This window comes from Phyllobates terribilis, unplaced genomic scaffold (genome assembly GCF_046119375.1).
Source record: "Phyllobates terribilis strain yellow unplaced genomic scaffold, ASM4611937v1 Scaffold_3__8_contigs__length_932513732, whole genome shotgun sequence".
Taxonomy (NCBI): Eukaryota; Metazoa; Chordata; class Amphibia; order Anura; family Dendrobatidae; genus Phyllobates; species Phyllobates terribilis.
The window spans coordinates 882531311-882558971 of NW_027362763.1; positions in this window are offsets into that span (position 1 = coordinate 882531311).

A 27661-nucleotide genomic window follows, 5' to 3' on the forward strand; every position below is an offset into this window, starting at 1 on the left:
CGAGGGTCATGTTGCAGGTAGTGCAGCAAGAAGGCACTCATGTGTGTTGCGCATCCAGGAGCACCAAGTCCCTGTTGTGTTGGTGGCGAGGTAACAATCTTGCTTCCTTCCTCTGTCCTCTCCCCCCAACCTCGCACAACAGAAATGTGATCAAGGTCTCCCTCATCTGATGAGTCTTCCATCAGTTCGTCCTCCACTTCTTCCTGGGCTCCTGCACCTTCCTCACTAGTTTGGCTGCTACCATGTGCCCTGGTAAAACCATCTCCCCCACCCTCACATGCCTGCCGCCTTGGTGCTGCCGACCGTCTGGACCTTGCAGATGTTAGCCCTTCCGCATACAACTCCTCCTCCTCTACTTCCTCCACCTCCTCTTGTGCCACCACCTGACTCCGAATTCTGTTTAACATGTGCTCCAGCATGTAAATCACCGGAATAGTCATGCTGATAATGGCATCGTCAGCACTAAACATCTTCGTCGCCATTTCAAAACTGTGCAGAAGGGTGCATAGGTCCCTGATCTGAGACCACTCCTCCAGCGTGATTTGCCCCACCTCTGAATCTCGTTGGCCCAGGCTATACGTCAGAACGTATTGCACCAGGGCTTGTCGGTGCTGCCACAGTCGCTGCAACATGTGCAGAGTTGAATTCCACCGGGTAGGCACATCGCATTTTAGCCGGTGAAGTGGCAGGCCCAACGACTTCTGTAGAGATGTAAGTCGCTGAGCTGCGGGATGCGAACGGCGGAAGTGAGCACACAGCGACCGTGCCCTCTGCAGAAGGCCATCTAGTCTGGGATAGTGGGCTAAAAATTGCTGGACAACCAGGTTCAACACATGAGCCATACAAGGCACGTGTGTGACATTGCCCCGGCGAAGGGCCGCACCCAGGTTTGCAGCATTGTCGCACACGGCCTTCCCTGGTTTCAGGTCCAGTGGAGACAACCATTCATGAAATTGGTTCTCCAGAGCTGACCACAACTCCTCAGCTGTGTGACTCACATTTCCCAGACATTTCAATGTAAAAACCGCCTGATGACGTTGAGCCCTACTGCCAGCATAGTAAGGAGGTGTGCAGGATCCCTTCTGCGCAGTTAGAAAGCTTGTGGCATGACCAGACAGGCTTTGGGTGCAGGTGGAAGACCGAGAGGAGGTTGAGGAGGCAGAAGCAGTGGAGGAACTTTGACATAAAGAGGATTGACGCACAACTCGTGGGGACGGCAAGACTTGGACAGCAGCCCCTTGTCCTGCTGTCACCATAGTTACCCAGTGCCCAGTCAGCGACATGTAACGCCCCTGTCCATGCCTACTCGTCCAAGTGTCTGTGGTGAAATGCACCCTGTCACACACAGAGTTTCTCAAAGAAGCGGTGATGTTGTGTGCGACATGCTGGTGGAGCGCAGGCACACCTTTCTTTGAGAAGTAGTGCCGACTGGGCATCTGGTACTGGGGCACTGCGACGGACATAAGGTCTCGAAAATCCTCTGTGTCCACCAGGCGGAAAGGCAGCATTTCAGTAGCCAAGAGCTTGCAGATGGTGAAATTCAACCTCTTAGCTTTCTCATGGCTAGGAGGAAATGGTCTTTTACTTGTCCACATCTGAGGGACCGAGGGCTGGCTATTGTGCTTAGACGGGGTTGATAAGGGTGTCCCCGGCAAACTGCCGGTCTGTGAGGAAGATGCAGGCGGACATGTTAGGTTGCCTTGATCCAAAGGTGGTGCTATCGATGTCGGACAGCGCTCAACACCAGCTGGTGTTACCACCTCCAAAGAAAATGATGACCTGCCAATCACGCTGGCTGTTGCGGGTAAAGAGGTGGCAGGTCTGCGCCCCAAAACAGGTGTGACTGCTGTCCCCCCAGTCACAGAGGATGAAGAGGCCGCGGATGCACAAGATATGGCAGACGGTGATTGGCCCGGCCGGCTAGGCCGCATTGTAGCACACTGAGCTTCCCACTGCAACTTATGCTTCATGTCCATGTGCCGGTTCATGCATGAAGTACTCAAACTATGTATTTTTTGGCCTCTACTTAGCTTTTGCTGACAAATGTTACAGATAACACGAGTTGGGTCATCTTTATCGATCTGAAAAAAATGCCCAGGCTATGCAAGGCTTAGCACCCATGCGACCTGAAGAGCCACCACGACTTGTGGTGAGAGGCAGAGTTGTGTTTGAGGATGCAGTTGTTGACGTGCTTCCAGTACTACGTCTCTGTCCAGGAAGGTGCAACCTGACCTCGTCGTCACTAGCATCTTCCTCCACCTCCTCTGCTGACCTCATCTCTTGGCTGACTGTGGGTTGACAGTAAGTGGGATCTCCGACCTCATCATCATCACCCTGTGCGTTATCACACCCGTCGTCCTCAGAGCCAACCTGTTCCTGCCCTGACAAAAAACTAAAGTTGTCGCTCCAATCAGGTATTTGAGTCTTATCATCGTCTTCCTCATTGTCTCCACCAACAGGAGTTACAGTTTGGGAATGAGGGTCTACATTATGGTCAGAACCTTCTGCGTCTGGTCCTGGATCCGACTCATAAAGATTCTGGGCATCAGTGCAGATCATTTCCTCGTCTGGATTCACAGAAGCGCTTGAGTCGACCTCTGATTCCCAGGCTATAGTATGAGTAAACAGCTCTGCAGACTCAACCATCTGTTCTACCTCATACTCAGACGGGCAGCTGGAGATTTGGGAGCTGTGAGGAAGCAAGTGCGATTTGGGTGACACCTTTGAGGACTGGAGTATTTGTGATGTTGAAGTTGATGTGGAGGAGAGCCCACTTAAAGGAGCACTTGATATCCGTTGAAGCACCTGCTGTTTTTGTGCCTCATCTGGAATTTGTAGCGATTGGCGTGGCCGTAAGAAAGGGATCTTATCACATTGTCCGCTAAAAGAAGTAGACATTTTAGTTTGGCTGGAAGATGGTCTTTCTTCTGCAGATGTTACTGTTGCTTTAACACCTACCCCACGGACACAACCTTTTTTCCCCTTCCCAACACGCCTATTCCCCTTTCCACCAGCAGCAGGCCTTTTTCCACTCATTTTGGTGGTTAACTAATTCACAACTCTGGAGTTGTTTGCACAAAAAAACAATGGATGGTAACCGAGCAGAGCTGAGTGGCCAAACTGTGGTATTAGGCCAAAACTATTGGCTGGGTTAGATGCAGAAAAAAATTATTTTGAATTTGCAACCTGATGGAGGTCAGTATAGATGGACTAATACAAATAGTCCCACACACTGCTAGAAGCCCAAATATTTTTTCAGAGGTACTGTAGATGCAGATAAAAATTATTTTTAATTTGCAACCTGATGGAGGTCAGTATAGATGGACTAATAGACCAAGTCCCACACACTGCTAGAAGCCCAAATATTTTTTCAGAGCTAGATGCAGAAAAAAATTATTTTTAATTTGCAACCTGATGGAGGTCAGTATAGATGGACTAATAGACCAAGTCCCACACACCGCTAGAAGCCCAACTATTTTTTCAGAGCTAGATGCAGAAAAAAATTATATTCAATTTGCAACCTGATGGAGGTCAGTATAGAAGGACTAATAGAACAAGTCCCACACACTGCTAGAAGCCCAAATATTTTTTCAGAGCTAAATGAAGAAAAAAATTATTTTTAATTTGCAACCTGATGGAGGTCAGTATAGATGGACTAATAGACCAAGTCCCACACACTGCTAGAAGCCCAAATATTTTTTCAGAGCTAGATGCAGAAAAAAATTATTTTTAATTTGCAACCTGATGGAGGTCAGTATAGATGGACTAATAGACCAAGTCCCACACACCGCTAGAAGCCCAACTATTTTTTCAGAGCTAGATGCAGAAAAAAATTATTTTTAATTTGCAACCTGATGGAGGTCAGTATAGATGGACTAATAGACCAAGTCCCACACACTGCTAGAAGCCCAAATATTTTTTCAGAGCTAGATGCAGAAAAAAATTATTTTTAATTTGCAACCTGATGGAGGTCAGTATAGATGGACTAATAGACCAAGTCCCACACACCGCTAGAAGCCCAAATATTTTTTCAGAGCTAGATGCAGAAAAAAATTATTTTTAATTTGCAACCTGATGGAGGTCAGTATAGATGGACTAATAGACCAAGTCCCACACACTGCTAGAAGCCCAAATATTTTTTCAGAGCTAGATGCAGAAAAAAATTATTTTTAATTTGCAACCTGATGGAGGTCAGTATAGATGGACTAATAGACCAAGTCCCACACACCGCTAGAAGCCCAGCTATTTTTTCAGAGCTAGATGCAGAAAAAAATTATATTCAATTTGCAACCTGCTGGAGGTCAGTATAGAAGGACTAATAGAACAAGTCCCACACACTGCTAGAAGCCCAAATATTTTTTCAGAGCTAAATGAAGAAAAAAATTATTTTTAATTTGCAACCTGATGGAGGTCAGTATAGATGGACTAATAGACCAAGTCCCACACACTGCTAGAAGCCCAAATATTTTTTCAGAGCTAGATGCAGAAAAAAATTATTTTTAATTTGCAACCTGATGGAGGTCAGTATAGATGGACTAATAGACCAAGTCCCACACACTGCTAGAAGCCCAAATATTTTTTCAGAGCTAGATGCAGAAAAAAATTATTTTTAATTTGCAACTGATGGAGGTCAGTATAGATGGACTAATAGACCAAGTCCCACACACTGCTAGAAGCCCAAATATTTTTTCAGAGCTAGATGCAGAAAAAAATTATTTTTAATTTGCAACCTGATGGAGGTCAGTATAGATGGACTAATAGACCAAGTCCCACACACCGCTAGAAGCCCAACTATTTTTTCAGAGCTAGATGCAGAAAAAAATTATATTCAATTTGCAACCTGCTGGAGGTCAGTATAGAAGGACTAATAGAACAAGTCCCACACACTGCTAGAAGCCCAAATATTTTTTCAGAGCTAAATGAAGAAAAAAATTATTTTTAATTTGCAACCTGATGGAGGTCAGTATAGATGGACTAATAGACCAAGTCCCACACACTGCTAGAAGCCCAAATATTTTTTCAGAGCTAGATGCAGAAAAAAATTATATTCAGTTTGCAACCTGATGGAGGTCAGTATAGATGGACTAATAGAATGATGCTATGCCCAAAAGATTTTACTTCACTAGGTGCAGTAAAAAAATTGGTATTCTATACACAGGTGTTATATCTTGCAACACAGATAGGCTACTCCACTGACTAACACACTCTGCAATAGGCCAAAAAGGATTAGCTTTGCTAGATTCAGCCAAATGCTGTGAAAAAAACTTGCACAGCACTGGCACAGACCTGCCTGGCAAAAACTGATAGGAACTCATGTAACCTAGTCCTGAAAAGGACTCCAATTACAATTAGTCTTTACTCCCACAACCTATCTATTTAAGAGCACAGACCTCCCTGATAAAAGTCGTAGTAAATGCTGTAACCTAGTCCTTAAAAGGACTGCAATCACAACTATTCCCTACTCCCAAGCTATCTGTATATTTGTGCGAAAATTGGCTTGAAATTAACAAGGTATAGCGCACACAGCAACAGCGGTGCCGTCTAACACGCAGCTGCAGCAGTGAGAAAATGGTGGCGACGGGGAAAATGGCTTGGTCTTATAGGGCAAGGACATGTGACATACACTGCCAATGACACATGCCCTTGCTTGTGTGAAAAAAAGCACTTCGCTCCGTGTGTGCGCTGCTGATAGGCTGACAGATTGCACCTCCCCACTGCAAATGCGGGAAAGAGAAAAAAAAATGGAGATCTTCATTGTTCCTGCAGAGATCCATCCCCTGCCCCTCCCCCCACCCCGCTGTACACTCAAACTGCGTATTAACATTAATTTTCATCATTACTGAGAAAAAATCCAGTTATGATTTTGGTGCACGAACAGTTATCGAACATAACCTCGAACAGCCGAATTTTTCTCAAATTGTTCGTGTTCGCCGAACGGCTCGAACACCGCCCAAAACAGCTCGAATTTGAGATTGGCGAACAGTTCGAGTAGAACAACGCTCATCTCTATTCTCTACCCTTGACCTCACTAGGGGGTACTGGCAAGAAGCAGTTGCTGAAGAGGACCGGGAGAAGACGGCCTTCACTACCCCGATGGGACTCTGCGAGTTCAACAGTATGCCGTTCGGACTCTGCAACGCCCCTGGAACGTTCCAGAGATTGATGGAGTGCTGTTTGGGGCACCGTAACTTCGAGACCATGCTGCTATACCTGGATGACGTGATAGTGTACTCCAAGACATATGAGGACCATTTGAAGCACCTGGCAGAAGTATTTGAGTCATTGTCCTGATATGGGATGAAATTGAAGCCTTCCAAGTGCCACCTGCTCAAAAAGAAGGTTCAGTACCTGGGGCACATCGTCAGTCCAGAAGGAGTAGCACCAGACCCGGAGAAGGTCACTGCCATCCAGAAATGGCCGGAACCGAAGAATTTCAAGGAGGTACGTCAGTTCCTGGGACTGGTCGGGTATTACCGGAGATTTGTGAAGGACTACACCAAGAAGGCAGCGCCTTTGCAAGTTCAACAGAGGCAAAAAAAACCTTCCAGTGGGGTAAAGAGCCGGCTGAGTCCTTTGTTGTGATTAAAGAGATCCTGACCGGCGAAGAAGTCCTGGCCTACCCTGACTACAGCCAACCGTTCCTGCTGTACACTGATGCCAGCAACGAGGGACTAGGAGCTGTGTTGAGTCAGAAGCAGTATGGCAATGAGAAGGTGATAGCCTATGCTAGCAGGAAGCTTCGTCCGACCGAGAGAAACCCGGAAAACTATAGCTCCTTCAAGTTGGAGTTCCTGGCCTTGGTCTGGGCCATGACTGAACGATTCAAGCACTACTTGGCCTCCAGTAAATTCACGGCTTACACTGACAACAACCCCTTGACTCATCTAGAGACAGCTAAGTTGGGAGCCATGGAACAGCGTTGGATGGCCCGACTGTCAAACTATCAGTTCACCATCAAGTACCGGGCAGGCCACAAGAACGCCAACACCAATGCCCTATCCAGAATGCCTCACCAGTCGGACACTGACGAAGAAGTGGATGACATGGAGGAGATTGAGCTACCTGCCTTCCACAGAAATGGGAAGGTCCACGCACCTCCAGGAGGTATCGTGGTAAGACACTAAACCCTTTACCTCATCACAGTTGGAAGGAGACCCAGGACAGCGACCCGGTTGTCAGCCGTATCAAAGAACTGATAACCCAGGAAGGTTCCTCCCTGGAGAAGGACGCTCCTCCCCAAGCCAAGCAACTGTGGAATGAGAGAAGCCGGCTGTTCATCTATAGAGAGAAGCTGTGCCGAAGGTATGTCAACCCTAAGACCCATGAGATGGTATGGCAGATCGTAGTGCCCAGGACAGACATCCAGATGGTATTGGAGGCCTACCACGATCAAGCAGGGCAATTTGGCTGGAAGAAGCTGGAAACCCTCCTGAAGAGTCTTTTTTATTGGGTTGGAATGCGGAGTTCCATAGAGAGGTCGTGCCGGGATTGTGGACCCTGTAGCCTCAGAAGAAAAAACTACAGCAGCCAGAAGGCACCCCTGAAGTCCATCAAGACAACCCAGCCCCTGGAGATCGTCGCTCTGGATCACATCAAGCTGTCACTCAGCAGGTCAGGCTACTCATATGCCCTGACCATGGTGAATCACTAGTCCCGGTACCTGGTGGTAGCTCTGTCAAGGATCTGACGGCAGAAACTGCAGCAAGGACGATTCAAGCATACTTCTGCAGGCCCCATGGATACCCGGATAAGGTGCTGACGGATCAAAGCCCTGCCTTTGAAGCCGAGCTGTTCAAAGAGTTTTCCATCTGTACAGGTGTAAGAAGAGCCGGACTACACCGTACCACCCCCAAACCAATGGGTTATGTGAAAAGATGAATAACATAGTCATCGACCTGTTGAAGACCTTACCTCTAGAAGAAAGAAACCAGTGGCCAGACAAACTACCTGACCTGGTAGATCTGTACATACCTGTGAGTTCCACCAATTGTACTCCAGCGTACCTCATGAGAGCAAGACTCGGAAAGTTGCCCATGGACCTGGAGCTTGGAGTGGTAGAGCCAGAAGCAGATATGTCCACTGAAGACTGGGATACGACTCGACAGGAGCAGTACAAGAGAGTACAGGCCTGTGTCGAAGACAGTCTGAATAGGGTGAGAGATAAGCAGGAAGCTCAGTACAACAAGAGTGCACCAGCAGAACCCTTGACACCTGGAAAGGATGTGCTAAAACGAAAAAGGAGAAACCACAAACTTGATGACCAGTGGGAAAGTGAACCTTACACTGTGTTGAATTCCAGATTCGATAATAGGAAAACCTGTCTAATTAGCAAAGACGGAGGAAGAACGACTGCAATGGTATCAAGAGACCATCTGAAGTTGTGTCCAAGTCTGTTGAAGCCCCAGGAGGAAGTGCCTCTCACCGTACCAGAGGAGCCTAAAGAAGAACTACTCCATACTGTCTTAGGAGATTTCCCGGCAGATTGGCCTCAACTGGATGGAGCTGTAATAATACCTGTGATACACTTCTACCAACAGCCAGGAGACCCTCCACTGCAAGTAAGACCTGTAAGTGCCCCAGAAGAACCTGCTCAAGAAGGATCACCGGCAGAAGCAGAGCCAGTAGGCCCAGTAACCAGTGTACTTGCCAGTCCCGTAGAGAGGTTAAGGCAGTCTTGCAGTCCACCAACACCTAGAGCGGAAAATAGCGCAAGCATCCACACTACACGCATCCCCGTACTACGTAGGTCATCGCGTAGCACGAAAGGCCAGACCCTTGTCAGGTATAAGGAGTAAGTAAAAAAAAAAAAAAAAAAATACCTGCAGTATAAATAGTTACAAAACCAACTGTGTAGGACCGTCCCAATTAGGGTCACCTTGTCGCTGGTGGGACGGCTTGTATACTTTTTTTGATCAAAAATAGTTCACTAAGTACCCTATATTTCATATGCAACTTTGCTTTACATTTATATATAATTATGGTAGGGTATGTGATATACTTTTTGTCTTTTGTAGGTTTTGTATCTTTTTGCTAGTGTGAACATGCTCTTATTTCTTGCATGTGTACCATCTTAGACCTCAGTTCACATTGCTTAGTATAGTTACCCAGTAGGGTATTGCATAATGTTTATTGTGTAAACTGAAATATATGTGTTTATTTAGCAACCCGTAAGGGTATATATAAAGGACTCGGTGGCGGAGGACTGTGAGCAGCCCAAAAACTGTCATGTACATAGTTACACTCCCTGGAGTGCCCCTTAAGTGACCACGGAACAAAAACCCGTTTGGCGTGGCCGAAGATGTGGTCCAGCACCTGGATCACTTATGCCCTGTAGCCACGTCCAGGGCCTAGGTTGAGGGTTTTCAGGCGGGTCCCTCATGTTCTGTCATCGGTGAAATGGACACCAGGTTATGGGACTTACTTTGACTTAATTAATGTTATTTATAATTGTTATTATTGTATTATAATGTTACCTGTAACGTTCAAGAAAAGTGCCTCCCATAAAGGGAAGAAATGTTATTGTTAATGACGCGCCCCCTGGGCCAGTGTTGTTGGGGATACCCGGAGCCGGATCAGATGGGGGTTGTAGTCTCCGAGTGGCTGTGACCCGGTCCGTGCCCAGGGTGTCAAGCTCAGTGTGTGGCAGTCCTTATGATGTTACTAGATGTTCTTTTGTGTCGACTACGCCACCCGTTGATTTGCGGTCAATACGGCCGCCGCTGCAGCAGGGTCCGCTGAGGCTGGTGATGTATGTGCAGCTCGGGTAGTATAACCCCCAACGGGAGGGGTATAGCCTCAGGGGGTCAGTTGCAGAGGATGGGGGTTGTGATGGTGCAGCGAGGATTGAAATGAGACTCAGAGTCGGGCTGTGCAGTTCAGGGTTTGTTTACTTACTGCAGTTGTTCTGGTCACTCCGGCCTTAAGTGACCACCCGAGCCGTGCTGCGTCCACCAGGTCCTGGACTCAGCCAACCCCCAGGTGATTCTGGAGCGTGGTCCTGAGCTCCCTTTCTGTCCTGTCCTCTTCTCTGGCCTTCCCCACCAGGGATCCACCTATGTCCGGCTCCCTCGGGCCTCTTGGTGGTAAACCCTTATCTCTGGGTTCCCTGACCCTATTCCTGGTCTGCCTTCCGGGTGGATTTAGTGGGTGATCGTGGCAGATCGGTCCTGCCCACGACCTCCGGTTCCTGGCTAAGGTGTGCTGTAGCCTCTGCCAGCTTGGGATCCGGTACCCTGTTGCCAACTCTTCACCCTCTGGTCTAATTTGGGCTCTTGGAGTTCCTTCTTTCTCCCCCTCTGGGTCCTTCTTTCTCCTCTCTCTCTCTGGGCCTTGGAGCTGCTCTTCTCCTCTGCTCTGCTTCTCTGACTCAACTCTGACAGACTGACCTCACTCTGCAAAAGACCCTGTCCTAAGATGGTGCCCACCTTATATACTCCCTCTATGTGTGAGCTCAGGTGACCAGCACCCAATGAGCTCCTAGCACTACCCAGACTGCTCCCCCTATCTGCCCCTACACTACTGGGATGTTCCACCCCCCTCCCACTCCAGCCAGGAACAGACACTGTCGTACCTGCACATTTCTCTAGTGGGAGTACCATCGGTCTGTTCCTCGGAAATGGGATGTGTGTAGTGCATGCAGCCTACTGAGCTCAGTTCCACACTCCATCCTTACCCGGGAGTGGAATACCACACCTCTGGCTTGAGGTGTAATACCCCTGTAGCAGCCGAATCCTCAGGGTGCTACATTCCCCCCTGGTAAATCACAGCACGTCCTCGGGCTGTAAGATATAAACATCCACAAACATACATTTTTTTTTTTTTTCAAAACATAAACATATAAAACATCATATATTATCAGCATAAACTTTTCATATAAAACTTATCATAAATAACACTCTTGTTCCTCCGGCCACGGTGCAACTTGTGACCGGGTAAAGTGCGACAGTCTCTTGAAGAAACACGGTCTCCTATAAAACCGGTAGGGGGCGCCTTAGGAAGCGCAACTATATACAAGGGAATATGGCCGCTCTCAGTCCTCGGCCAGGTATTAGGAACTAGGGACACACGGGGTTAACAGTTCACTCTTGGCTGGTCCCAACGGGGACTATATTTTAACTAGAACAGTTCTTATACCCTGACGGGTAACTATGTACAGTCTCTCTCTACCGTACTTCAACGACGGCGTCCTCCTGCTCCTTCTTTAGATTCTTCAGACCCGTCCGGGTCCTCTTGCTCCTCCTCACACCGCAGCTCCTCCTCCGTCAGGCGATGCACATGGAGGGCGTAGGGTCCTTTGGCACACTTGTGCCGGGTGAAGGTGACCTCGTCCCCTACATACAGGTCACGACCTCTGTGTCCCTCCGGCAGATGGCTTTCTACGTCTCTGCGAGTTACAAAGACGTCGCCGGGGGTATGGTGGTCTCTGATAAAGCCCCATCCGTGCTGCATGTTGAATTTTATCACAGTCCCGGTGGAAGGGGGACCATGAGCTGCACGGGGATTCCTCCTGGTCCGGCTCTTCTGCTCCGTGCTCCTTATCTGCGCTTGTTGTTCCCGGACCCGCCTCTCTCTCCGCTCCCTCTCGAAGACCTCGAGCTGCTGCCGGCAGCACTCTGCACGTTCTGCTGCGGCCGCCCGAGTCTCCTGAGTGAACCCCATGAGGTCTTCTCCAGTGGGGTCCCACTCGAACTGTGCCTCCTCCAGCGGGGGCGAGGTCCTCTTTACGGGCTTCGGAGCCGGAATCAGGGGCTCGCACATGGGCCTTGCTCTCTGGAGTTCCAGCTGAATGTACTCCTGGGGCCATATGAAGGGCTGCCCATCCGGGCACGTATGCTGGGCAAATAGATTTTCACCCAGGTGCGGCACTCTAGAGGTTGAGGGCGCGTTGATGGTAGCTGCGCCCGGGTCGACCAGGCCTTGCGACCAGGCTTGGGGCACCTTAAAGGCAAAGGGCACCGTAAGAACGGCGGCGCCCTGGGTTACTCGGCCCTGCGACCAGGCCGGTGGCTCCGCGGAGGTAGGGGTAGCTGTTGGAATTGCGGCGCCCGGGTGTACTAGGCCTTGCGACCAGGCCGGTGGTATTTCCTGCTTGGCCACGCTCGAGGTCGAGGCGTGTGACGTCACAGGGGTCGCGGCCGCGGTTTCCGGTTGAGGCCTAGTCGGCGGCGGTGACGATGCAGCGACGGGCACGGCAGGGGGAATTTCGGGCTCTGCGACGGGGAGCTGGGGCAGGCACGCGGTTTCCCGGCTCGGGGTAGAGACGTCCCCTTTACCTGCCTCCGTCCGTTCAGCTCCCTTCTCGGCGCCGTCTCCTGCCTTCATTCCTCCTGCGCCATCCTCAGAGGCGGTCTGTCTCCTCGTCTCAGGTGGCGTGCTCCGCTGACGGGTTTCGGTCTGCTGGGCCATCTCTCGGCTCCACTCCGCCAACGTCTCCCGCTGCACCCGGGCCATCCTCCGTGCGAGGCCCTCCAGCGCGGTCCGTGCACACTCCCGGTCTCGGGGGAGCTGTGCTAGGATCTCCAGCAGGCCTTCTGGAGTGGCGACCTGCAACAGGCTCCTGACCACTGGGTCGGTGCTGCCTGCCTCTCCCTCCATCTCCGGGTAGGCTCTCTCTGGACTCTCTTCCAGACGTCTTGTCTCCGGGTGCGCTCTCTCCAGACTGCTCCAGGCGACACCCATCTTTGTTCTCTTCTTCTGTCTCCGCCCACATCGAGGGTGGTCCCGGGGCAACTTAGTGATTGTCAGTTCCAGGGGCAGTTCTCTTACGCTGATGGACACTTCCAGCATCACAGTCTCTGTTGGTGGGCGCGGTTTCCGCTTTTGGCGCCATTCTTCGACCTGGCCCACGATGGGAGGTGGCCTCTTGCCACCCTCTGGCACGCCCATAATGGCGTCCGCTCTTCCAAGGCGGGAAATCTTTGGAAATGGCGGGAATCGTCTCCCAGTGGCGGGAAACTCCATGGATGGCGGGAAAAAGCTGCAAATGGCGGACAACCGGCGGGAAACGACCTGTGATGGGGCCCGATGGCGGGGACCCTCCGGAACCGGCGGGAGACTTCTTTTTGAGGTAACGGTGAACTTCTCTTCAGGCACGCAGTACCCGGTTGTTGCGGGCACGAGATCCTGCAGACTACGCCAAAGTTGACGCGCCCCTTGGGCCAGTGTTGTTGGGGATACCCGGAGCCGGATCAGATGGGGGTTGTAGTCTCCGAGTGGCTGTGACCCGGTCCGTGCCCAGGGTGTCAAGCTCAGTGTGTGGCAGTCCTTATGATGTTACTAGATGTTCTTTTGTGTCGACTACGCCACCCGTTGATTTGCGGTCAATACGGCCGCCGCTGCAGCAGGGTCCGCTGAGGCTGGTGATGTATGTGCAGCTCGGGTAGTATAACCCCCAACGGGAGGGGTATAGCCTCAGGGGGTCAGTTGCAGAGGATGGGGGTTGTGATGGTGCAGCGAGGATTGAAATGAGACTCAGAGTCGGGCTGTGCAGTTCAGGGTTTGTTTACTTACTGCAGTTGTTCTGGTCACTCCGGCCTTAAGTGACCACCCGAGCCGTGCTGCGTCCACCAGGTCCTGGACTCAGCCAACCCCCAGGTGATTCTGGAGCGTGGTCCTGAGCTCCCTTTCTGTCCTGTCCTCTTCTCTGGCCTTCCCCACCAGGGATCCACCTATGTCCGGCTCCCTCGGGCCTCTTGGTGGTAAACCCTTATCTCTGGGTTCCCTGACCCTATTCCTGGTCTGCTTTCCGGGTGGATTTAGTGGGTGATCATGGCAGATCGGTCCTGCCCACGACCTCCGGTTCCTGGCTAAGGTGTGCTGTAGCCTCTGCCAGCTTGGGATCCGGTACCCTGTTGCCAACTCTTCACCCTCTGGTCTAATTTGGGCTCTTGGAGTTCCTTCTTTCTCCCCCTCTGGGTCCTTCTTTCTCCTCTCTCTCTCTGGGCCTTGGAGCTGCTCTTCTCCTCTGCTCTGCTTCTCTGACTCAACTCTGACAGACTGACCTCACTCTGCAAAAGACCCTGTCCTAAGATGGTGCCCACCTTATATACTCCCTCTATGTGTGAGCTCAGGTGACCAGCACCCAATGAGCTCCTAGCACTACCCAGACTGCTCCCCCTATCTGCCCCTACAATACTGGGATGTTCCACCCCCCTCCCACTCCAGCCAGGAACAGACACTGTCGTACCTGCACATTTCTCTAGTGGGAGTACCATCGGTCTGTTCCTCGGAAATGGGATGTGTGTAGTGCATGCAGCCTACTGAGCTCAGTTCCACACTCCATCCTTACCCGGGAGTGGAATACCACACCTCTGGCTTGAGGTGTAATACCCCTGTAGCAGCCGATTCCTCAGGGTGCTACATTAACCTGTTTTGAGAAAAATGCTCCAGTCCAGGAGTACTGAGTTTTACTAGGGGGGAATGTGGCGCCCTGCTGCGCATTGGTGCCACAGAACCCAGAAGGGTGCATGGATGGACTTCTCCACAAGAGGCCCTCACACATTCACATACCTCCACTCTACCAGCAGAGGGAGCCCGTTAGGGACATATATAGGGAGGGTGGAGCCAGGCAGCTCAGTTTAGTCAGAGAGTAGTTAGTTGTTCAGAGAGGAACAGAGCTCAGAGTGAGCTGAAAGCGTGCTGACGCTCAGAGAGCAGTGAAGAGGCAGCACATTGGCTGCCGTGCTTAGGCGAGCCAAGGCCTACAGCACAAGTGAAATCCTAGTGAGGGCCCTGAGTGTGGCTGAAGGTAAGAGGAAGAGAGGAGAAGGAAGAAGTAGCAAGGGGGCAGATGAGCATACCAGGCTCATCCCGAGATATATACCGGACACCGGGTCCACGCCTACAGGGACTCTTTACACCCAGTAGGGACCACCGGAACCCCTGGAGGACTACAGGTCCCAGGTTTGCCAAACTCTGACTACAGTACCAGGGCTAGGAGTCACAGAGGCCCCAGGGAGAGTGATCTCCAAAAGAAGGCCCTACCACCAGGTCAGCAGTAGACCAGGAGAGACAGTAACCAAGCTAGGCCTAGTTCCAGGCAGGCCAGAAGCTTAACGAGAAAAGCCACGGATCAGGAGGACCTATACCCGCTCACTGGGGAGAGTCCAAAAGTGGACCCTTCGCCCGGAGTACCCTGGACCATGCCTGCAACATCACCAGTAAAGGTACTGAAGCTTACCCCCGTGTGAGTGTCCATCTTTCCTCCGGGACTGTCCTGCCGTCTCTCTATAGCATCTACCATCTACCCCTACACTGCCATGGAGCTAGCTCTACCTGTGGAGAGCCACACTATCCCTGCTGCCGTAACACCAGCTCCAGAGGACTGCTCCGCAGCGGCGGCACCCTTTTGCCGCATTCCACAGGTGGTGTCACGAACTTTCCAAATCCCCTATAAATTCCCCTTTTTACTGACCGCCCTGGGTCACGGACCGGGCCAGCCACCGTGATATCCCCCACCGGCATACGTAGAGGCCCGGCTGCCGAGTACCCCACGGCCCAGGGGGCGCGTCACAGGACGCTTGGCATTTGCCACAGAACACCAGGATTGGCAAAGTCGCCACTGGCGCCCTGTGATCTTCACAGATGAAAGCAGGTTCACACTGAGCACATGTGACAGACGTGACAGAGTCTGAAGACACCGTGGAGAGCGATCTGCTGCCTGCAACATCCTTCAGCATGACCGGTTTGGCAGTGGGTCAGTAATGGTGTGGGGTGCATTTCTTTGGAGGGCCGCAAAGCCCTCCATGTGCTCGCCAGAGGTAGCCTGACTGCCATTAGGTACTGAGATGAGATCCTCAGACCCCTTGTGAGACCATATGCTGGTGCGTTTGGCCCTGGGTTCCTCCTAATGCAGGACAATGCCAGACCTCATGTGGCTGGAGTGTGTCAGCAGTTCCTGCAAGATGAAGGCATTGAAGCTATGGACTGGCCCGCCCGTTCCCCAGACCTGAATCCGATTGAGCACATCTGGGATATCATGTCTCGCTCCATCCGCCAACGTCACGTTGCACCACAGACTGTCCAGGAGTTGGCGGATGCTTTAGTCCAGGTCTGGGAGGAGATCCCACAGGAGACCATCTGCAACCTCATCAGGAGCATGCCCAGGCGTTGTAGGGAGGTCATACAGGCATGTGGAGGCCACACACAATACTGAGCCTCATTTTGACTTGTTTTAAGGACATTACATCAAAGTTGGATCAGCCTGTAGTGTGTTTTTCCACTTTAATTTTTGGGGTGACTCCAAATCCAGGCCTCCATTGGTTAATAAATTTGATTTCCAATGATGATTTTTGTGTGATTTTGTTGTCAGCACATTCAACTTTGTACAGAACAAAGTATTCAATGAGAATATTTCATTCATTCAGATCTAGGATGTGTTATTTGAGTGTTCCCTTTATTTTTTTGAGCAGTGTAGTTTAGATTTTGGTACTAAATAGATAGGGATTTAAGAATAAAAATTACTTTACCTTCAGACCACCCCTTTAACTTTTGGGAGATATCTTATATGTTTTATGCCCATTAATTCTGAGCAGGCTGATCAAAAGACCTCTTTGAAGTGAACAGCTAAGGAGACAGGACTATGACTTTCTACTGCATCCATTCTGATCTGTGTTCTCTCCTGTCTCGTGAGCTGCGCTTTCCTAAGGTCTTTTAAGTGATTGGTGGGGGACTCGAGACAATGCTGCTCATAATTAGTGACCATAAAACATATAAAATAATCTCTCAAAACTATAAGGTGCATTTACACTGCAGCCTATTATCGATCTACCTAAACAGGCTGTCAATCACCAGATGCTGGTGCAAAACATTTGTTCGTAGGGTGAAATTTTTAAGCTTACTTAAAGGGAGACTGTCACCCATAAAATGGTCATGAAACTGCATAAACATTTATGATAGGGAACGTAACCCATACAAAAATCATACCAGGTGTATACAGTTTAACAACATTTGCTGAAAAATCCATGTTTATTTAATATGCAAAGAAGGGCGCTTCGGTGCATCCTTGGCGTGGTCTATGCCTTGGTACACTGTTATGCCCTAATATTTGCATATTAAAGCCAGTCTCTTGTATTGACTGACAGCAGTCCGTCTAAAACAGCTAGTGCTCCAAGTGAAATTGCGGGTGTGCACACAATGTGGCTATGTACGTGCTGTGATGTGTGGATCCTGCCTGTCCATGGTGGCCACTCGATGCATCAGGAAGTGTAGCAAGGGACTTCAGGACAGCACCATGTGACGTGTACACCTGCGGCCACATTGTATGAACAGCCACACTGACACGTGGAGCACACTCCAATGGAACGCTGTCGATCAATACAAGGGACTGGCTTTAATATTCAAATAGAAGGGTGTAATGGTGCACCAAGGCATAGTCCACTGCAGAGGAGCACCAATGCACCCTCATTTGCATAAAAAAAAGAAGATTTTTCATTATTACGTTAAACTGTATATGCCTGGTATGATTTTTATATGGGCTACGTTCCCTGAATAAACGCTTAGGAAGTCTAATTGTCATTTGGGGGTGGCAGATGCCTTCTAAATATCGTCTTTCTTGGCAACACATTATCCTGTGAACACATGCTGCCAAGAACAATGCTTAGCAAAGGCTAAGCAGACAGCTGTGGACTCATATTAATAGGCTGGGAAGGTGCATGTTTATTGGCCCCTTACCAACCTAATAAGAACAGCCCTCAGCTGCCCCAGAAATGGAGCTGCAACCACTGCCGGATCTCATGCTGCGTAGAGCATGAACCCAGCTGCTGTGATGTCATTAAGGTTATCGCAGTTCACAACCACTGAACTGTGATAACGTTACTGTTACGATACTGGCGTAAAACTGCTGGACACCAGTGGCCGAAGGAGCACAAGCAGGAACAGCAAGCGGTAGTAGAAGTTATCAGAGATAGCAAAGGAAATGTAGGAAACAATCCATAGATGAATTAGGACAGTCTGGGTAAGAATGTTCAGGAACTGGAGACTGAAACAGCTAGGTACAATACTCAAGCAGTGAGTGAGAGATCCACGCGGCTTTAAGTAGGCCCAAACAGGAAACAAGATGGATTCCACAGATTCAGAATCTGCCAACTTGGTAAAGGGCAATTGCAGAATACAACAGCAGCCTCCATTGGTAAGTAGTGAACCTCAGCACAATTATTAAAGTGAACAATTGCAGCCACTAGTCGTCAAACTGTAGAAGGGCAACAGAAATCCTGACACTTACTGCTCGCAGCATGATAACATACTGTGCTGCCTAGACAAATAGTGTTCCGTCCCTCCTGAGTCTTGCCGTGTGGCTAAGCAGTACTGTACAGCCACATATGAGGTATTTCCACGTTCGGCAGAAATTGTGTAAAAAATGTTGGTGCCATTTTTAGCCATTTTTCCTTGTGAAAATGTAGAATCTGGGGCTAAAACACTATTTTTGTGGTAAAAATTTAATTATTTTTTCTTCTCTACCCAATGGTAAAAAATTCTGTGACACATCTGTGGTGTCAATTTGATCACTGCACCCTTAGATAAATTCAATGAGAGGTGTAGTTTGTAAAATCGGGTCACTTATGGGAGTTTCTGCTGTTCTGGCGCCTCAGGAGCTCTCCCAGTGGGCCATGGCACCCACAGACCAAAACAGTAAAATCTGCACTAAATTATGGCGCTTCTTCCCTTCTGAGTTTTGCACTGTGCCTCAAAAGTAGTTCTCAATTACATGTAGGGTATTGACGAACTCAGGAGAAATTGCACAACAAACTGAGAGGTCCTTTTTTTCCTATTAGCCCTTATAAAAATTAAAAATGTGGGGCTAAAACAACATTTTAGCTGTAAAAATTTAATTACTCTTTCTTCACCGCCCAATGGTATAACTTTCTGTGAGGCACGTGGTGTCAACATGCTCACTGCACCCATAGATAAATTCATTGAAAGGTGTAGTTTGTAAAATAATGTCACTTATGGGGGTTTCTGCTATTCTGGCACCTCAGGGGCTCTACCAATGTGACATGGCACTCTCAAACCATTCCAGCAAAATCTGAACTCCGATATGACGCTTCTTCCTTTCTGAGCTTTGCACTGCACCACAAAAGTAGTTTTCAACCACATATGGGGTATCAGTGTACTCAGGAGAAAATGCACAGCAAAATGTATGGTGCAATTTCTCCTGTTACCCTTGTGAAAATAAAAAAATTGGGCTGAGAGTGCATTTTTGTGGGAAAATGTGATTTTTTTTTTCACAGCTCAATGTTATAAACTTATGTGACGCACCTGGGGGTTCAAGGTGCTCACTAAACATCTAGATACATTCTTTGAGGGGGTCTATTTCCCAAAATGGGGTCACTTGTGGGAGGTTTCCACTATTTAGGCACATCAGGGGCTCTCCAAACGAGGCTTTGCGCTGTGCCTCAAAAGTAGTTTCGACAACATACTTGCGCACTCAGGAGAAATTGTACAAAAAATTGTACGGTGCATTTTCTCCTGTTACCCTTGTGAAAATAAGAAATTTGGAGCTAAGAGAACATTTTTGTGGAAAAAATGTGATTTTTTTATTTTCACAATTCAACGTTATAAATTTCTGTGAAGCACCTGGGGGTTCAAGGTGCTCACCACACATCTAGATATATTCCTTGAGGGGGTCTATTTTCCAAAACGGGGTCACTTGTGGGAGGTTTCCACTGTTTAGGCACATCAGGGGCTCTCCAAACGAGGCTTTGCACTGTGCCTCAAAAGTAGTTTTCAACCACATGCAGGGTGCCACAAGGAATTTATTTATTTTTCTTTAAGGGAATGTGTCACCTCCATTTTTTTAAACTAATTATAACCAGATTGTGACAATTTTTTTTATAATCTGTATTTCTGATTGCAGATTCCATCAATCATTCCCTCCCCTCCCCAACCAGAATGTATAAGCTACTGGAGAATCCTGAGCACTGCCGCCTGATGTTGTAATTTGGCATTTGGTTTTGCAGCATCGCTCAGGATCATCCAGTAGCTTATACGTTTTGGTTGGGGTTGGAAGGGGGGAGGGGAGGGAACGATTGCATCACGTACTGAAATGGTGGACAAATTAATACATCAATTTAAGTTAGCTACTCACACAGCCAGTGGTACCGCCGCCACGCCTGTCGCCCAGTCAAGAAGAATCTAATGGTCGCCTCAGCTTGCCCACCGCAGCCACCTGCCCACTGCTGCCGCCACAGCCTGTGATCACTGAATTAATGTAAACAGGGTATATTATTGCATATATATTCACCGATTATACACTGCTAAAAATATCTTTATTGGTATTCATTAAAAACCTATAAATTCTGGAATATAAATACAAATACACCTCAAAACATGATAACTCAATGTGATAATATAAAAAAAAATTATCACATAGTCAAAAGTAAAGGGGGAGGGAGGCCACCTCATTTAGCAACTATTCGTCCCTACCTGTCTGTGGAGGTTGGCACCCTCTTGAAACAAAATTGGCACTACTGCTCTGCAGCAACTCGCCAAAGTCCCCTCAGCAGCCTCCCCCTCAGCAGAATCCCCTCAGTAACCTATGTCTCAGTGGCATCCCCTCAGTAGCCTCTCTCTCAGCAGCCTCCCCTCAGTAGCCTCCCTCTCAGCAGTATCCCCTCAGTAGCCTCCCCTCAGCAGCCTCCCCTCAGCAGCATCCCCTCTTAGCAGCATCCCCTCAGTAGCCTCCCTCTCATCAGCCTCCCCTCAGCAGCATCCCTGTAACACGGGTACTTTAGATGCAGCGACACAGAAACATAGAGCAGCCAATGCAGGGTTAATAAACAGGGAAGTTTATGATAACAGGGTCAATCTCCATGCAGGGAGTAACAGGGGAAAATATGGGGGAAAGCAAGGGAAGTAGCAAGTAAAAGTCTTTAACTGACAGTTCACATTTTAACTAGATATAGCAGAGTCGAATAGATTGTAAACGACAGTTTTTACACTTAGCTGACTCTCTTCCTCCACAAGGCAGTTGCCAGCTGATGCCGGTGTTGATTTCTTCAGGCTTCCCCCTCCAAACAATGCTCCGTCTTCTGGCGGCAGCGGGCGGTCTCCGGTTTTACCTGCTGAGCCCCTAGTCCATAACATGGCACCTCACGTGCTTGGCTCCACAGACCCTGCGTCTCTTCTCCCTCTAGTCGGCTTGACTGCTCCGGTCCACTGCACTCAGCTCTTGCTCCCAGTACTGCTCTCTTGAGCGGGACTCTGCTCTCCCTTTCCCGCGCAAAAGTCCTCGTCTCTCGCTCTCTCTAGCCACACCACCAGTTTTCCGGTCACCTGACCTCCCAGCTCTCACTCTGGACATGCCCCCAGCTTCTCAGTCACCTGACTCCTGTGCTGGAAGTCTGTCTTCCCCCTGCAACTGGAGGTACGGCCCCAGCAGTTCTTGGTCCCTTGTTATGAAAGTACTTACACTACGGTCTTCCCTTTTACATCCCCTCTGTAGCCTCCCTCTTATTAGCCTCCCCTCAGTAGCATCCCCTTAGTAGCCTCCCTCTTATGAGCCTCCCCTCAGTAGCCTGAGGTATCCTGGTATGCATGGTACCCCTCATCCCTATCCTGGCATACATGGTACCCCTCATCCCTATCCTGGTATGTATGGTACCCCTTATCCCTATTCTGGTATGTATAGTACCCCTCATCCTGATATGCATGGCACCCCTCATCCCAATTCTGGTATGTATGGCCTCATCATCCCAGAAACCTGGAATGCATGGCACCCAATCCCTCATCCTAGTATGCATGGCACCCAATCCCTCATCCTAGTATGCATGGCACCCCTCATCCCTATTCTGGTATGCATGATACCCCTCATCCTGGTATGCATGGCACCCCATCCCTCATCCTGGTATGCATGGTACCCCACATTCCTATCCTGGTATGTATGGTACCACTCATCCCCCAATCCTGGTATGCATGGTCCCCTCACCCCCCAATCCTGGTATGCATAGTCCCCTCACCCCCCAATCCTGGTATGCATGGGCCCCTCATCCCTCAATAATGGTATGTGTGGTACCCCTCATCCTGGTATGCATGGTCCCCTCACCCCCCAATCCTGGTATGTGTGGTACCCCTCACCCCCCAATCCTTGTATGCATGGTCCCCTCACCCCCCAATCCTGGTATGCATGGTCCCCTCACCCCCCAATCCTTGTATGCATGGTCCCCTCACCCCCCAATCCTGGTATGTGTGGTACCCCTCACCCCCCAATCCTGGTATGTGTGGTACCCCTCACCCCCCAATCCTGGTATGCATGGTCCCCTCACCCCCCAATCCTGGTATGCATGGTCCCCTCACCCCCCAATCCTGGTATGCATGGTCCCCTCACCCCCCAATCCTGGCATGTGTGGTACCCCTCATCCTGGTATGCATGATCCCCTCACCCCACAATCCTGGTATGCATGGTCCCCTCACCCCCCCCAATCATGGTATGTGTGGCCCCCTCACCCCCCAATCCTAGTATGTGTGGCCCCCTCATCCCTTTCACACTGTACACACATACAAAAAAATAAACAGTTATACTCACCTTTCTTCTCTGTGCTCCAGCGCTGCTGCATCCTGTTCTGCCGGAGGCCGGGGGAGGAGCGCGGCGCCGAAGCACCGCGCTGTCCAGCGCCATTTTGCTAAAAACACACTGTAAATGTGTCTTCTGTAAAATGGTGCCGGATAGCGCTATGCGCATGCGCCGATGCGACGCCTCACTCCTGCCCCGGTCTCCGGCAAAGACAGGCGCCGTGGCAACGCTCCTCCCGGTCAGGTAAGTATCTAAGTATAGCGCCGGAGATCGCGGTATGCGTTCAGTGTCTACGCATACTGCGATCTCCGGCGCCATACCCGCTCCTCTTACCTGTAACGGCTGGATGCCTGCTTCTGTCTGGAGCCAGACTGCGCGTCGCGCATGCGCAGTCTATCGAGGCTTCAGACAGAGACACGCATCCCCGGTTACATTATAGATGCTTTGAGCTATTTAAATGTCCTTGCTTGATTGGTTTACAAACAGAAGAAAGGTTGTACACTTTCCTAATAAACTTAATTTACAATGAGAGTTGAAAGATTTTGATTGTAATTGTATGTGCCCTTGTCTTTTGAACTATTCTTAGAATTAAGTCACTTTCTTTATTCCGTTCATGTTTCCTACTAATCAGTCTAATGCTAAGCGTATGTTACAAAGAAAAACACCATCAGCAGGATATTGGCAAACTATGATGTAAAAAGGAAGTATTCATTACAAAATGACCTAATGTTTAAATCATTTTTTTGCAATATGTACAGTATTTAAAAAAGAAAGAATTTTCAGCAGTCTCCTAATCAGTAGAGGCAATATTACATGGCAGGTAACAGCTCTATAGACCGCTGATAGCACCAGATCCATCAATCACAACAGATGATGTTACAGTTCTCCTCGCTCCCCTTATTTTCACAATGACCTCTGCACAGGCACATTAAATACAAAAGATAAGGTCTGAGTCTGTTCATTGTGGCTATGTACATGTATTGTTTCCTGAAACAACAGGAAGTTAGAGTCAACAAAAAGCCTTACTGGCTGGTGTGAAAATTGCGAGACTTCTTTTTATTTTAATACAGATTTTGATATGGAAATAAATATTGCCAAAAACTAACAAAAGAAAAAAAAAGCTTTTAATATAAAAAATTGATTTAAACATTTTCTGATTATAGCTTCATTTTAAGATATCAATACAAATCAGTGTTAGGGCTGAAAATGGCCAGGTTTTCATTTGGGACAGGGTGTCTATTCTGAGTTAATAAGACAGAATTGAGACCAGTTGCTTCTTGCTGTAGGTCATCATGCCCATGTTCTTGTACCTAGCCTAAATTATGCATCATGAGTAGTGTTGAGCGAGCACTAAAATGCTCGGGTGCTCGAAGCTCGGGCCGAGCTCGCCGTGATACTCGGGTACTCGACCCGAGCAACGAGCCCAATGTTAGTCTATGGGAGACCCGAGCATTTTTGCGGTGGTACCCCCGGAAGTCTTTTAAAAGCCTAACAAGTGCCCAAAACGATAGTGACAGTGCTCAAATGACATGGGGACAGCATGGGGATCGCCCCAGGAAGCATTTCTGACCCCCAGGTCACTGTTGTCAACAACGTGGTCAGAGGTATTAAGCCACTTTTACAGGCTCATAATAAAACGTTCAAAAATGAAAGTGAAACTTTTTTCCTGTGAAATATGTTAAGGAATTTCTTTTCCAGGGTAAAGACTTGTGTATAAGATAAAATAAATAACCAAAAACAAAAATACTCCTCCACACCTTGGACTATGTTCACAAATAGCATTTTTTATGCGTTTTTGCACTTTTGTATTGCTTTCAACCGTGACAAATGCATTCACCGGGAAATGTCATTTTAACATTTTACAATCTTATCCGGCCATGTGCTGTGTGACACATGCATACAGTGCTGAAAAGACATGGGGACAGCATGGGGAAGACCCCTGGAAGCATCTCTGACTCCCAGGTCACTGCCTAAAAGTGTGCCCATCAGAAGTGATCCTTGCCGCATCAGAAGATGCAGACTTGCAACTATCCCCGTGCAAGTCCTTGTCCCAGGGCAGTGTTCAATTGTACCTCCCCCATTCCTTGCAATGCAAGCGCAAATATGCAGCCAACCACCCACTCACCCGCAGGCTGCAATACCATACTGCTAGCTTGCACTTGAAATGGGGCCTTTTAGTTTTGAGGAGGCCGAAGCTGGCCACTACCTCATGGCTGCTTCGACAGCGAGGTATCCATACTCAGTCCCCAGCCGCCCGGCGGCCGGGTGTCCACGCTCGGTCCCCAGCCGCCCCGCGGCCGGGTGTCCACACACGGTCCCCAGTCGCCTGGGGGCGGCCAGGTGTCCATAAACAGTCCCCAGCCGCCCCGATTTCTCAGCGGAACATCCTCACAGACTTTTCTTAGCCCGGCCTACTTTAGGGCAGCATTGGACGAGCCCACCAGAGAACCAGACTCCTCCGGTGGGCCCTGCCTTCTCCATCAGGGGAGTTGAGAGTGCCAAGGTGAGGAGCATGATGATGATGATAGAAGTTAGCATCTGCTTTGTTTTGTTGGAATACAAGCGTAAGTGTGCAACCTGCCACCCACCCACCCCCAGGCTGCAATACCATACTACTAGCTTGCTGGAACTTGAAATTGGGCCTTTTAGGCATGTGGAGGCAGACGCTGGCCACCATGTCATGGGTGCGTTGGGGGCCCTTTTATCCATACTCAGTCCCCAGCCTCCCCGCGGCCGGGTGTCCACGCTCGGTCCCCAGCTGCCAGGGGGCGGCCGTGTGTCCACACTCGGACCCCAGCCGCCCCGCGGCCGGGTGTCCACACACGGTCCCCAGCCACCTGGGGGCGGCCGGGTGTCCATAAACGGTCCCCAGCTGCCCCGATTTCTCCTGTTACTGACCCACACACTTTTCTTAGACTGGCCTGCTTTAGGGCAGTATTGGACGAGCCCACCAGAGAACCAGACTCCTCCGGTGGGCCCTGGCTTCTCCATCAGGGGAGTTGAGAGTGCCAAGGTGAGGAGCATGATGATGATAGAAGTTAGCATCTGCTTTGTTTTCTTGGAATGCAAGCACATGTATGTAGTAGCGGCTAGGCCTTAAGTGGTCAGCGTTTTGGCGCACATCCTACCTCCTACGAGGATTGTTGGATGTTTTCCTGCTACTATCCCAGTTCTATGACTCCTGTTAAAACAAAGCTTCAGGTGATAAATGATGGATGAGGTGGTGGCAAAGGAGAAAGAGCAGGAGGAACAGGGACCATTCACATCAATATCAGGCCAGTCAACCACATATGTCTTGTAGGATATGTTTCTGTAACAAAAGGAGCGGTTCGGCTACACAGTTATAGGGCATACAGTGAGTGCAATGCCTACCAAACATTTCGAGGCACTCCAGTGCCCCTTGGAAGTGACATGGAGGTCAGAGGGCCTTAACTAAACCGTTTTTTCCATTTATAGCAACTGGGTCTCCTGTACACTGTTGGCCTAAGCAGTGAATGGAAGGCTTTCCAAAAATTATGAGGAACTGCAATGCCCCTTGAAACAGACGTGGATTACAGCGTACTAAAAACCTTCTACCCATTATTGGGGAGTGGGTCTCCGTTAGTTTTCGCCTTTGCATTGAAAAGCAAAAGCTGACTAATATTAGGAGGAAATGCAATGCCCGTTGGAAGAGTGGTGGAGGTTATAGGTAATTAAAAACAACATTTCAATGCCCCTTGGAAGAGACGTAGAGGTCACAGTAGCTTAACAAGACAGTTTTAATGCCCCTTGAAAAAGTGGTGGAGGTCACAGTAGTTTAACAAGACGCTTTTAATGCCCCTTGAAAGAGACATGGAGGTTGCAGTAGCTTAACAAGACGGTTTTAATTCCCCTCAGAAGAGACGTGGAGGTCAGAGTGGTATAACAACACGCTTTTAATGCCCCTTGGAAGAGACGTGGAGGTCAGAGTGGTCTAACAATACGGTTTTAATGCCCCTCAGAAGAGACGTGGAGGTCACAGTGGTATAACAACACGCTTTTGATGCCCCTCAGAAGAGACGTGGAGGTCAGAGTGGTATAACAAGATGGTTTTAATGCCCCTCAGAAGAGACGTGGAGGTCAGAGTGGTATAACAAGACGGTTTTAATGCCCCTCGGAAGAGACGTGGAGGTCAGAGTGGTATAACAGGACGCTTTTAATGCCCCTCAGAAGAGACTTGGAGGTCAGAGTGGTATAACAGGATGGTTTTAATGCCCCTCAGAAGAGACGTGGAGGTCACAGTAGCTTAACAAGACGCTTTTAATGCCCCTCAGATGAGACGTGGAGGTCAGAGTGGTATAATAACACGCTTTTAATGCCCCTCAGAAGAGACGTGGAGGTCAGAGTGGTATAACAACACGCTTTTAATGCCCCTCAGAAGAGACGTGGAGGTCAGAGTGGTATAACAACACGCTTTTAATGCCCCTCAGAAGAGACGTGGAGGTCAGAGTGGTATAACAACACGCTTTTAATGCCCCTCAGAAGAGACGTGGAGGTCAGAGTGGTATAACAACACGCTTTTAATGCCCCTTGGAAGAGACGTAGAGGTCAGAGTGGTATAACAACACGCTTTTAATGCCCCTCAGAAGAGACGTGGAGGTCAGAGTGGTATAACAACACGCTTTTAATGCCCCTCAGAAGAGACGTGGAGGTCCCAGTAGCTTAACAAGACGCTTTTAATGCCCCTCGGAAAAGTGGTGGAGGTTGCAGTTGCTTAACAAGAAGCTTTTAATGCCCCTTACAAGAGCCATACAGTACAGCATATTACAAACATTATTCCCATGATTGGGGAGTGGGTCTCCCATAGTATTTGCTTATGCCTTCCAAGCAAAAGCTGCCAAAAATTATGAGGAAATGCAATGCCCGTTCGAAGAGTCATGGAGGTCCCAGTAGCTTAGCAAGACCGTTGTAATGCCCCTCAGAAGAGACGTGGAGGTCAGAGTGCTATAACAACACACTTTTAATGCCCCTTGGAAGAGACGTGGAGGTCAGAGTGGTATAACAAGACGGTTTTAATGCCCCTCAGAAGAGACGTGGAGGTCCCAGTAGCTTAACAAGACGCTTTTAATGCCACTCGGAAAAGTGGTGGAGGTCCCAGCAGCTTAACAAGACGCTTTTAATGCCCCTCAGAAGAGA